The sequence below is a fragment of the Telmatherina bonti genome, assembly GCF_933228915.1.
Source record: "Telmatherina bonti genome assembly, chromosome: 19".
In the NCBI taxonomy this organism is placed as follows: Eukaryota; Metazoa; Chordata; class Actinopteri; order Atheriniformes; family Telmatherinidae; genus Telmatherina; species Telmatherina bonti.
In genome coordinates, this window is record NC_136617.1 from 19,888,825 (window position 1) to 19,899,283 (window position 10,459).

The following is a 10,459-nucleotide window of genomic DNA, read 5'->3' on the forward strand; positions in this document are numbered from 1 at the left end:
TGGCTAAGCTTTTTCTTTTTGAGTGGGACCTGGAGGGGTCCCACTCAAGGGGTCCCCCAGGGGGAAGCTTGTGGACTGACCCCTTCGCAACCTTTGGAGCATTCCTGTTGTTCCTTCTGAGGAGTTTATACACCTTTGTCACCGGGCCTGACGTGCCTCCGTGTCATGTTGGATCCACTCCGAAACTCCTGAAAAACCATGAATGATTTAGTTGGTGAAGACTCAGCAGCTTGATGTGACTTTTCTGTTTGCTTTTGTTTTTTATTTCATTCACTTCCCACTGCTCTCTCTTCATCTCTGCGGTGCTTTATGTTCTCTTCAGCTGGTGTTTGGAAAAATCTTGCATCAGAAGGAGATAGGGTGCAGTCCAGAAACAAGTCCTCTTGGTCCTGAGCGGCGCCGACAGGCCTGGATAAAAGCAACGAGCAGCGTTTCCTGGCAGCTCACTTTAAATGAAGTTATTTCTGGATGTTTATTTTTTCCAACACTGCGGAAATCAGCGATAAGATAAAGCTACAAGAAGATCATCCAAATGAATTTATTCTCTGCCATGTTTCTCAGGAATTGCAGGATTTGTTTGTGGACTGGCCTCTCCTCGGTGCCATCGGTACCGAAGGTGGCACTAGAATAGCGGTGCTTTCAGGGACACTCGGCCCAGGTCTGCGTTCTGGTGCTGCAGCCTCGGCGGAGGGAGAAACCAAGGTGCTAATAAATGCCCACACAGTTCTGTTTCTCCCACGAGTCCTCATAAGTTCATTTTTGTACACGTTGTTTTGTTGTGGAACATGAAAATAAAAAACACCGTGCCTCAAGTCTACCAAGTGTCCGGACACAGTTAGTGAGCAAATCGCCCTGAAACTTCGTCTTTCTACTGCTTCTTTTCATCATCATCATCATCATCATCATCGGTGGTTTACATTGGTGACTGCCTTGTTCAAGGGTTTCAGAACAAATCTGATGAATTTTATACATACAGAAGATGAAATGAGTACTTAGAGCCAGAATATTACAAAATATTACACTTTTTCAGTTTGGGAAAGAGAAGATAGTCAGAGTTTGACTTGATTTTCTTGTTTTCTTTGAGCTTTTGATCCAAAACATTCAGCCTTTATCAGCAAAATGAGATGCATCAGCTGTTATGACCCATTAACACGGTAATGATTGTGAATATTTATTAACTGCAATCCTCGTCTAAAAATATTCCTTAAGTTGTGAAACATGAAATTCTGCAGAATGACTATTGATAAGGTCTGAAAGCTCGACTGATGAACACTTGGATCTGATGGTAAAAACTGAAAATTATAGAATTGTGGTTTATTTAGTTTCTACCAATATGCTTCCCAAACTAGCATTTAAAAGATTGGACTGGGAGCCGACATGATACGATGACTCATCTTCTACCACATCATGTTTTGTTTAGTTTTTTTTAAAAGCCAGAACAATTAAATTGGCTTTTTAAATCTCCTTTTATCAGAGTTTATAACTGATTAGTGCAAATCATAAACTTTATTCAGATTTAGATTTCTATGTGGTATTGAGGAAACATGGACACAGAAAAACAAACTTTGAATGATCAGATAAATGAAACATCAGCTGTCATGGTGTCACAACAAACTTCCAGTAGAATCAACAGTAAAGTTTGTTGGATAAATGAATGATAATGTTGCGTAACATGGATCTGCCCAAGTTTAAGTTCCTTTTTGGCACATGTGATGCAGACAAAAGCTCCAGGAGTACGATAACCTTTATTTAATATTAGAAACATTGCAACCGAGTTTTCCAAAGTGTGATGCAGTCCACCCGGGTGGGGGGGCTCAGGATGGGGGGGAGAAAATATCACTGGATTGATCTAAATCTGTGTGATGTGGTTGAAGAACTGAGATTTGTTTAAGTCCACTACTTACAAACACCTTAAAGCAGACTATTTATGCATTTACTGTAGTTTGGGTGGACGAGCAGGTGATTTATGGGATTAAACTATAGGATAATAATCTTAAAGGTAAAATAAACATGCCGCATTGAAAATCACTGATATACATTTTTCTTTAATTATTCAACCATCAGATGAACTTGTGAATTTTTGGGAGATTTCTGGATGATTTACTTTGTTTTGAAGAAAATCTGACTTGCTAAGATTGTGATTCTGATTTTTTTGCTCCCAAACTGGCATTCCGATGATGCGTAGGGCACCTCATTGCAGCATCCTCCTGATCAGACCATCTAACTCATATATGTTAAACTTCTCTCTCAGCCCTGAAACCATGTTGAGGGAACCATCAGCTATGACAAAAAGCCAAGAAACCAGCTCCTGTTTGCACAACAAAATCAAACTTGTGCCATCAAATACCCACAACAGGCAGTCCAGATGGTCCCCATAGCGATAGCACGGCTTATGAGGATTCTTCTCCTTTGTTTTCCAATGATGTGTTTACACCTCAGCTGCCTTTTAAAGGCTTGAGCTGTGATTTATGTGCTGAATAAAACAAGATTGCATTATTCTGCTTATGGATGATATAAAAATCATCTGTGGTGAGTTATGATGGACTCTCCGTGCGTATGTCCAGTGTAGTTGCCAGGTAGTGATGGCTGTAATCGTAGTTCATGTTGACAGGTTTATAAGGATTCCTGGTTTATGTACCTGATCCTCACTGAGATCAATACTTCATACATGACAAGACTTGTATGCAACAAGAGGCTACTACCTGAATATACCTTCTACGATCCATATATAGGTCAATATATGCTACAATATATACAGATTAAGCTGCAGTTCAGTATATCTAAGCTACGGTGTCGGTGTGTATCCATATATTGGTGTGATATGACTTTGTACTTGCAAATTTCCTGCTTGTGTTGGGTTTTAACCACACTTGTCTGCAAAGTGGTGTGCTGTGCCTTTAGTCAGGAGGCTCCCCCCCTCGGCTCTATGGCTGCTGATTAGCCGGCCACCCCCTTCCAGCGGGGCTATAAAACACATAAGGGACTGTTGTCTGTCTTCCTTCATGCAGGCCGTCCTGTGTTCTGCAGATGCAACAGCTGACAGCAGGTGGCGCTCTGCAGAGTCTGTGGTCATGTGACAGTAGCAGGAAATGTCTAAAATGGAGTGGTCACAGCATTGGCTTTGCATGAGCTTAAATTCAGCTGGAGGAGATGTTTATGCGTCTTTGCTCCTATTGGCTCTCAGTGCAGGTGTTGTCAATAAGAAGAGGAGGGGCTCTCCCTCTGGGGGAGGGGGGGTGTTAGTGGGTGAAATGCCTGCTGCAAACACAGTGGGGGCACTTTTTTTTTTGTTTTGTTTCTTTCTCATTTGTTTTAATCAACACGAATGACTAAACAGGAGTTCTTGTGTGTTTTCAGAGCCCCCTTCACCCTGGTTTTGTTCGGAGGAGTCTTGAATGTGCCTTGACGAGCGTGGAGTTTCACCACGTTGTGTGTAGAAACTCTGGATGTGTGGTTGTGACACACACACACACACACACAGACATTGACGACGGTAGAATGTTTCTGGTGCTGGCTGGTCTGAGTTCTCCTTTCTGTACCTAGAAGTCAACGATTTGTGATACAAAGCAGTGTCTTGTGTGTTGCGTTCAGGGGCCCCTTTGGCCCCCCCCCCCTTTTTTTTTTTTTTTTTTTTTTTTTTTTTTTTTTTAATTTTGTTCCGGAAAGATGTTGCAAGAGCGACTTTTCTACTCTTTGCTGTAACTTGTAAACAATTTTTTGATCCAAACTTAAGATGAAACTGTGTTTCAATGTGTTTGTCTGTTTGATTTTGTTTTTTCCTTTTCTCTTTGTTTTCCCAAACATAACTCCTCTCTTCCCTTCTTACAAGGGCTTGTAGATAAGTGTGTGTCAACGTGAAGAATCGCTGTTGTGGTGCAATCTAGAAATGTTTGGGAAATCAAGGAAGTTTCAAAGCAAACAGCGTGTGAAACAGTCGGTGAGATGATCCGTTTTCAGCGTGGAGCTGCCAAGTGGTTTCCATCAAAAACCTAAACAGGCCTCGCTTTCTGTGTGGAAGTGGGTGAATATTAATGTGTTTTAAAACGCAGACAGACGAAGAGCACTCATCAGCCTGAGGTGGCTTTAATCACCAAGTATTAATTGGCTCAACACTCATTATTTCAAGGGGATTTGTGCCACAGATCCTAATAGATATTTAATAACTTAAATATGCAATGGAGAGTGGCGACTTGCCCTCTCTTTAAAAGGGATCATCTCATTGGCTGTTTTGTCTGATTACAATCATGTAGACCTCAAGAACTCAATGACTGTCGCACTGGATTTTTACACTTTTTCAAGCAGGATATAAATACTTCTCTGGTCTCACTGTATTTTTAATGCTGCATGTGCATGCAAAGAAGGAGTTTATTGACTTTATATAAATGTGCTCTATGTGTGCCGGGCCACAGCGAGGGTTCAGAGCAGCCGGTGTTACCTCAGTATATTGTTATTGGGCTTTAGATGCGCTCTGTGCACCAGTTTTTACTGGTATGACAAGAACCCCCTTTCCTGTGTTTTTAAGTATATACAAGTACTTGCGATTCGCTGCAGTCACACACCAATTTGTCATATTCTTGTTCTATTTGCTGGACCTGGGAGAAGCTGGTGAGATGCTTCTAGGAGGAAACTGTGCAGTAATGCCTTCATAGAAACCTGCAATATTAAGTGTGGGTAGTTAGTTGTTGCCAACGGAGAATGCTCAGAGATCAGAGATGAATTGGACATGTCATGTCATTTTCTGAACCGCTTAGTCCAATTAAAGGTCGCGGGGAAGCTGGAGCCTAACCCAGCTATCATTGGGCGAGAGGCAGGGTACACCCTGGTCATGTCGCCAGTCCATCACAGGGCCCAGGGACATGTTGCATCATTAAGAGAAAAGATGAGCCACTTGTCCTAGTGATAAAAAAAAAACAACCCATCACTTTAAAAGGATGCATTGATTGTTGTTGTATTAATTTTCTGTCATTAATGAACAGTATGTTATTTATAGCATTAATGTAGCGCTTTAAATGTGCTTACAATATGAGGTTCAGATTCAAATCCTCTCAGATGATAGATGCTTTGACCCGATTTTCTGCGTTCTGTCAGCATGGCCCAGGACACATTAGCATGTAGGCTTTTGTAAGTATGTGGCTAAAAGCATCCATGAACACCTCTAATGTGTTTTTAGTCAGTTTTGAGTGCATTCACACTCGAGCTCCACCAGTTCACATGCAAACACCAGGTCTGAAGGTATCGGTGCTCTGCTGAATTATCTCCATTCTGGTCCTTTAATGGTTGCAGCTCTGGTGAGGTTAAAGGTTTTGGCTTAAGACTTAGCATTTTAATCACTTTAGGTCGATAACAACTTACAACCGTCTGTGATGTTCTGAATTGGGGCCAAGTTGGATCAATTTCAGCACTTAACCAATGTCTCTTGGCTACTTTGGAAATTAAATGGTGTGTGTGATCTGGTACATATGACATTTTAAAAGACACGTTTAACATTGTGCTTATTACACCACATCCAGTCTAACAGGTGAATAGTGTTGTTTCCATCACTTGCACTCATTGTGCTTATTTCAGACATTTCACCTGAATCCTTTGGAAGCACTTGAGCATTTCAAACAACCAGTCTTTCCTGCGCGTGCACTTAGACTTTGGCAGTGGCTGCTCTCCACCCTCATGTGGTCGACACAGTATGTTGTTTTGTTTTATTTTTAAAAAAACAAAAACAACATTTTAAAGCCGCTATAATTAAGTGTTTGATATGTGTCTCCAAACTGTAAACTAAGTTGTATGTAACATGTTTTTACTCTCCAAATCTGCTTAGTGCTTTAGGTGGCCCGGCAGGGTCATAACATGTCAAACACACTACCTTACCTGATATTAAACAGGGATGGAAGATGGCTGGCAGGGGAATCATTTCTGTGCTGAAGTGCTCAGGATGTCATTGTCTTGAACATGCGCAGCTCTAATGTTTCTTGTTAAAGAAAAAGAAAAGGTGAAGCAGGGGTAACAGTATTTACTTTTCTTGCACAGAGCTGGTGAAAACATTTAGTGGCGTTAACATGCTTTCATGTTACGCTCTGCAAGACGGCGAATGCACAAAATGTTGAACCACTCTTTAACGTACAGATGATGCCCAGGAGGATGGCTTGAAACACACACACACCTGTATATCTGTAAATTCTCTACCTTTTTCCAAACTCTCCAAGCTTATTTCTCAGTTCTTATACTGACCCAACAACCCTGCGCAAGCCTTTCATTTCACGCACTGTCAGCTCCAGTCAGAAAACAACAACAAAAAGAAAAAAGACCTGCGGGATGAATTCCAGTGTGGGCCCTCTTCTTTCGGGGTCAGCAGAAGTACAATCTGTGTTTTTTTTTGGGTTTTTTTTTTTGGAGATTGCTTTCATCATTTTGCAGTTATGGGGTGACATATTATGGGAATTAGGTCAGAATGTTTAGGGAGCTGTTCCTGATCCGTCTTTTAAGCAGCTGCAACATTTCTGTGAGTCGACTTCATCCTGCATCAAATAGGATTAATTAAGCAACAATATCCAACTAAACATGTCGACTCCAGAGATTTTTTTTTTACCCATCTTTTGCGCAGGAATTCCTCCTTGCACTCATACCTATCTTATTATTACTCATTCCAGACTCCTCCACACAGACATGGAGGCACATAAGGTCATGCCATCAGGGCAGTTTGTGCCCTTGCTGCCTGACATATGTCCCTGTTGCTTCAGGTCTCATCCTGTGATGATGAGGAGGCTATTCATGTCTAATAAAATAAAAAAAAATGGAGCTGTAAACATCAGCATGTGTCTGTGTTTGCAAAGTGAGATGATCGAGTGTGTTTCCAGTGACCGCCTGAGGTACATCCCATCTGCTCCATGTAGCATTTACACCTCCTCTTGTTTGTCTATCTGTTTGTGTTTGGAACAAAAAGGCTTGCTGTGAGTCTGTGCTTATGCATATGTGTGCACCTCAACTCCCTACAAAGCCATTCCTGCAGCCATAGATGCACGATTCAATCCGCAAGCTGTCATACCTCATGCATTATCAACAAGCACTTCAACATAGCATAATGAGCCTCCCCCTGCTGCTTTTCACACCAGCCTGTGTGATTCATTATCAAAAACATGTTCAGCTGAAGGAGCTTTACCTTCCATTTGTTGACCACAATGAAAGTTATCAGGATGATTCCACATGTATGATGCTAACTGCAATGTCGCGTTGCATCTGCTTTCAGCTCTGTGGCATTTTACACCATGCAGTAACGGTGGTGAAGTTTTTCACATTTCACTTGTCGCATTGATCCTGAGGCTGAAAATATGTGATGGTGAGGAATCAAGGCCTCAGGTGGGTCAAACACACAACGTGTTTGGTGCATTTTTGGCTAGGAAACAGTTCTAATAAGTCATTGATCATGAAGATGACAAACAGAATATGCATAGTGGTTTCTTCTGCTGCCATAGATGGTTGGAATTGCTGCTGTCCGTTATAAATGATATATGATGGCGTACATTCAGTGTAAGAGGTTGGTGGGAAAGAAGAAAGAGACTCAAGCAATACAGCTAATGTCAAAACAAAGAGAGATCAGTAGAAAAGCAGCAGGTTAACATCATGTCAAGGGGATGAGTAAAAGAAATACGAGCAGCTTGTGGGAAAAAAGATTGCTGTTGTGTTTCCTTGTATTTTGTCTGTACAGCAGAGGAAGTCACGAAAGACTCCCTGTACTTTCAACATTGGATAAGTGGGTGATAGACTGAAAACTGGGTGGTAATTGTCATGCTAAGCCTGTTAGCCAGTTAGCTTCACTCAGCATAAAAAACATGGTCACACGGTTTTTTATGCATTACCAACAAAAATGAACCTTCCAGCATCTCTAAACTGGACAAGTTTTGTCATCTGTTTTCTTGCTACGACTCAATGAAAATGACTAATATTTTTTCTCCTGCCTGTGATGATGTAGCCGTTAGCCAGTGAGCTGAAAGGACACAGTTTCCCATTAGATTTAATGAGAAAGTGTGTCCAAACTTTTGACTGGTATGCATGGAATATGAGGGGGGAGACTTGATCTGGATTTCTGAGTACAATCCACATAAGCAATACAGTTTCTTTTTGAGTTTTGTTATCTTGTTTTTGCTTGGAAGCTTGTTCAAAAGGGTTATTTGGGTGGAAAACTACAGCACTTATGAATTTAGGTTAATTAGTTGTTAATATAGCTGTTATAAAGAATTTTAAGATGATTTGTCATATATCTTAACAAAGGGGCCGATTTAACACTCAGTTGGCTATACATGTTTAAACCGAGGAACAGACTGGATGTCATTCCTTTTTTCAAAACGAAAAAAATGTTTGACCAAATACCATATTGCTTCTCTATATTTTGGCTTCTGTTTACTAATCTTTAGAGATGCTGATTGGTTTGGAACAATAAAGCTCCTTTTTATTGTTCTCAGCCTTCATGCTGAGCTTGTGTAGCTTCATATGTTTTGCATGAGTGTATTATTAATTATCTCTTCCATTCAAAGTATTTCCAAAAAGTATCAAAGTATTGATCCCAAACAGTTATTTGGGATTTCTGCAGGTTTGTTTTTTTTTGTTTTTTTTTTAGCCTGTTGGACCTCACACTCACTCCAAGCCATGTTTGAACTGAATGTTCCCTTTTCTGCACATTTAGAACGGCCTGCTTCTCCATATTACAAACACTAACAGCAGTCAGTGTCACACACACACTGAGCCTGTAGGAAATACTTTATTAACTCAAAACGCAAAGCACTTGCAATATACAATATGTATCCGTTCTCTGGCAAAATGTACGATTTATTGCACCAATGGTATTTTCTATAATTCTTTTCACATTGTTATCAAATGAATTCTATCAATATAAGATGATTTTTCTCATGAGAAAAGTCACACTGACTGTTAACTGTAATGCCTGTTTTTTCCCCCCCTTTTTTCTTTTCCTCTGATCTGTGTGTGTAAAACTGCCATTGTTCTTGTTGTAAATGGTGTTTACTATTTGCGTTCTGGTGCTGTTGTTGTTTGACTCCGTATACAGTTTTCTGCAGAGTGATCTGTGTTACTAGAAAATTCTGCAGCATCTGATTATAACTGAATAAAGACTTTTTGGCAGCTGTTTGTTAATCAGTGTCAGTGTGTCTTTCTTTCTATTGTAGTTTAACTGTATAAGAATGTAATGTTGAGAGGTGCCTGCTACGGACTGGAAACCTGTCCAGTGTGTTCCCTGCTTCTCACCTGCTAACTCTTGGGATAGCCTGCAGCCCCCCACGACCCTGAACTGCATTAAGCAGTATAGAAAATGAATGAATGTATGGATGTATAGAGGTGCTACATGCAACCAATTATATCTGATATATCCTCACTTTATAGTATAACATGGATCCCTTTTAGTCAAGGCCTGAAAACATCCTTATTTAATACACTTTTTCCAACTGATGTACTATAGACCACCTCATGCAGGTAACTTGTTTAAATGTATATTTCATCTCAGCAAGTCTTCCTTAAAAATTAAATGAATCATTGTAGCAGCTCTTAAATAGTTAATACTATAAATAATAATCATATACTATTTGACTAAAGTTAACTTGAGCTGTTGCTGTGGTTTATTTGCTTACATGAAACATGAGTTTAATATGTTGAAATGAGACTCAGAGCAGCAACTACACTAAAACCCAAATGTTGCACAAACTGAAAGCAGCACTTGTAAAAGTGGCCTGTCTCCTTTGAAAGGATCCGAACACTTAAACCAGACATCATGACTTCGACTAACAAGTCAGATGAGAATACTCTCTTCTCGGTATCATCCTAGAACTTTGCTGCTGTATCTCCCAGGCAGACTACAACCACAGTATGAGTCAGAGCAGCAGCAGCAGTGAGTCTGAGCTCCAGGCGGCTTGTCTGGGATGTGAAAATGAAGCCGCCATGTGAATGGCATTTTTGTCCTTCGCTTCCCTCGTGTGTTCAAACAAGGAAGTGCAGCTGAACGAGGACAATCAGTCTTCCTGAAGCTATTTCCCAAGATTTGTGCTCATATTTCATGATGGAATTCCTGATTTATCCTGACAATCTCCAGAGATCCCAAACTTTTTAGTCCTATATGTGCTTAACACTAGAACCACAACTGTGTTGCTCAGTAAAAATAATTTGGCATCAATCTAATTCACAGCATTTTATTCTAAATGCAATGCCCATGTTAAATGTGAACAAGGAAAGCATCAGCTTACTCTTGGTAGCACAAATGCTCTTTTTATATGTGTAAATATGTATAAATGTACATATTCCCCACATAATCTGGTCCCCCATTTTAATGTCTCCATGATAACTGAGACACAAAAGTTAGTTTGTAATTTATCAAAATATATTCTTCCTCATTATTCAGATTAAAATATCTGATGCAACTTATGTCAAATTTTGGCTTGTTGTGAACAATGTTCCCCAAAGTGTC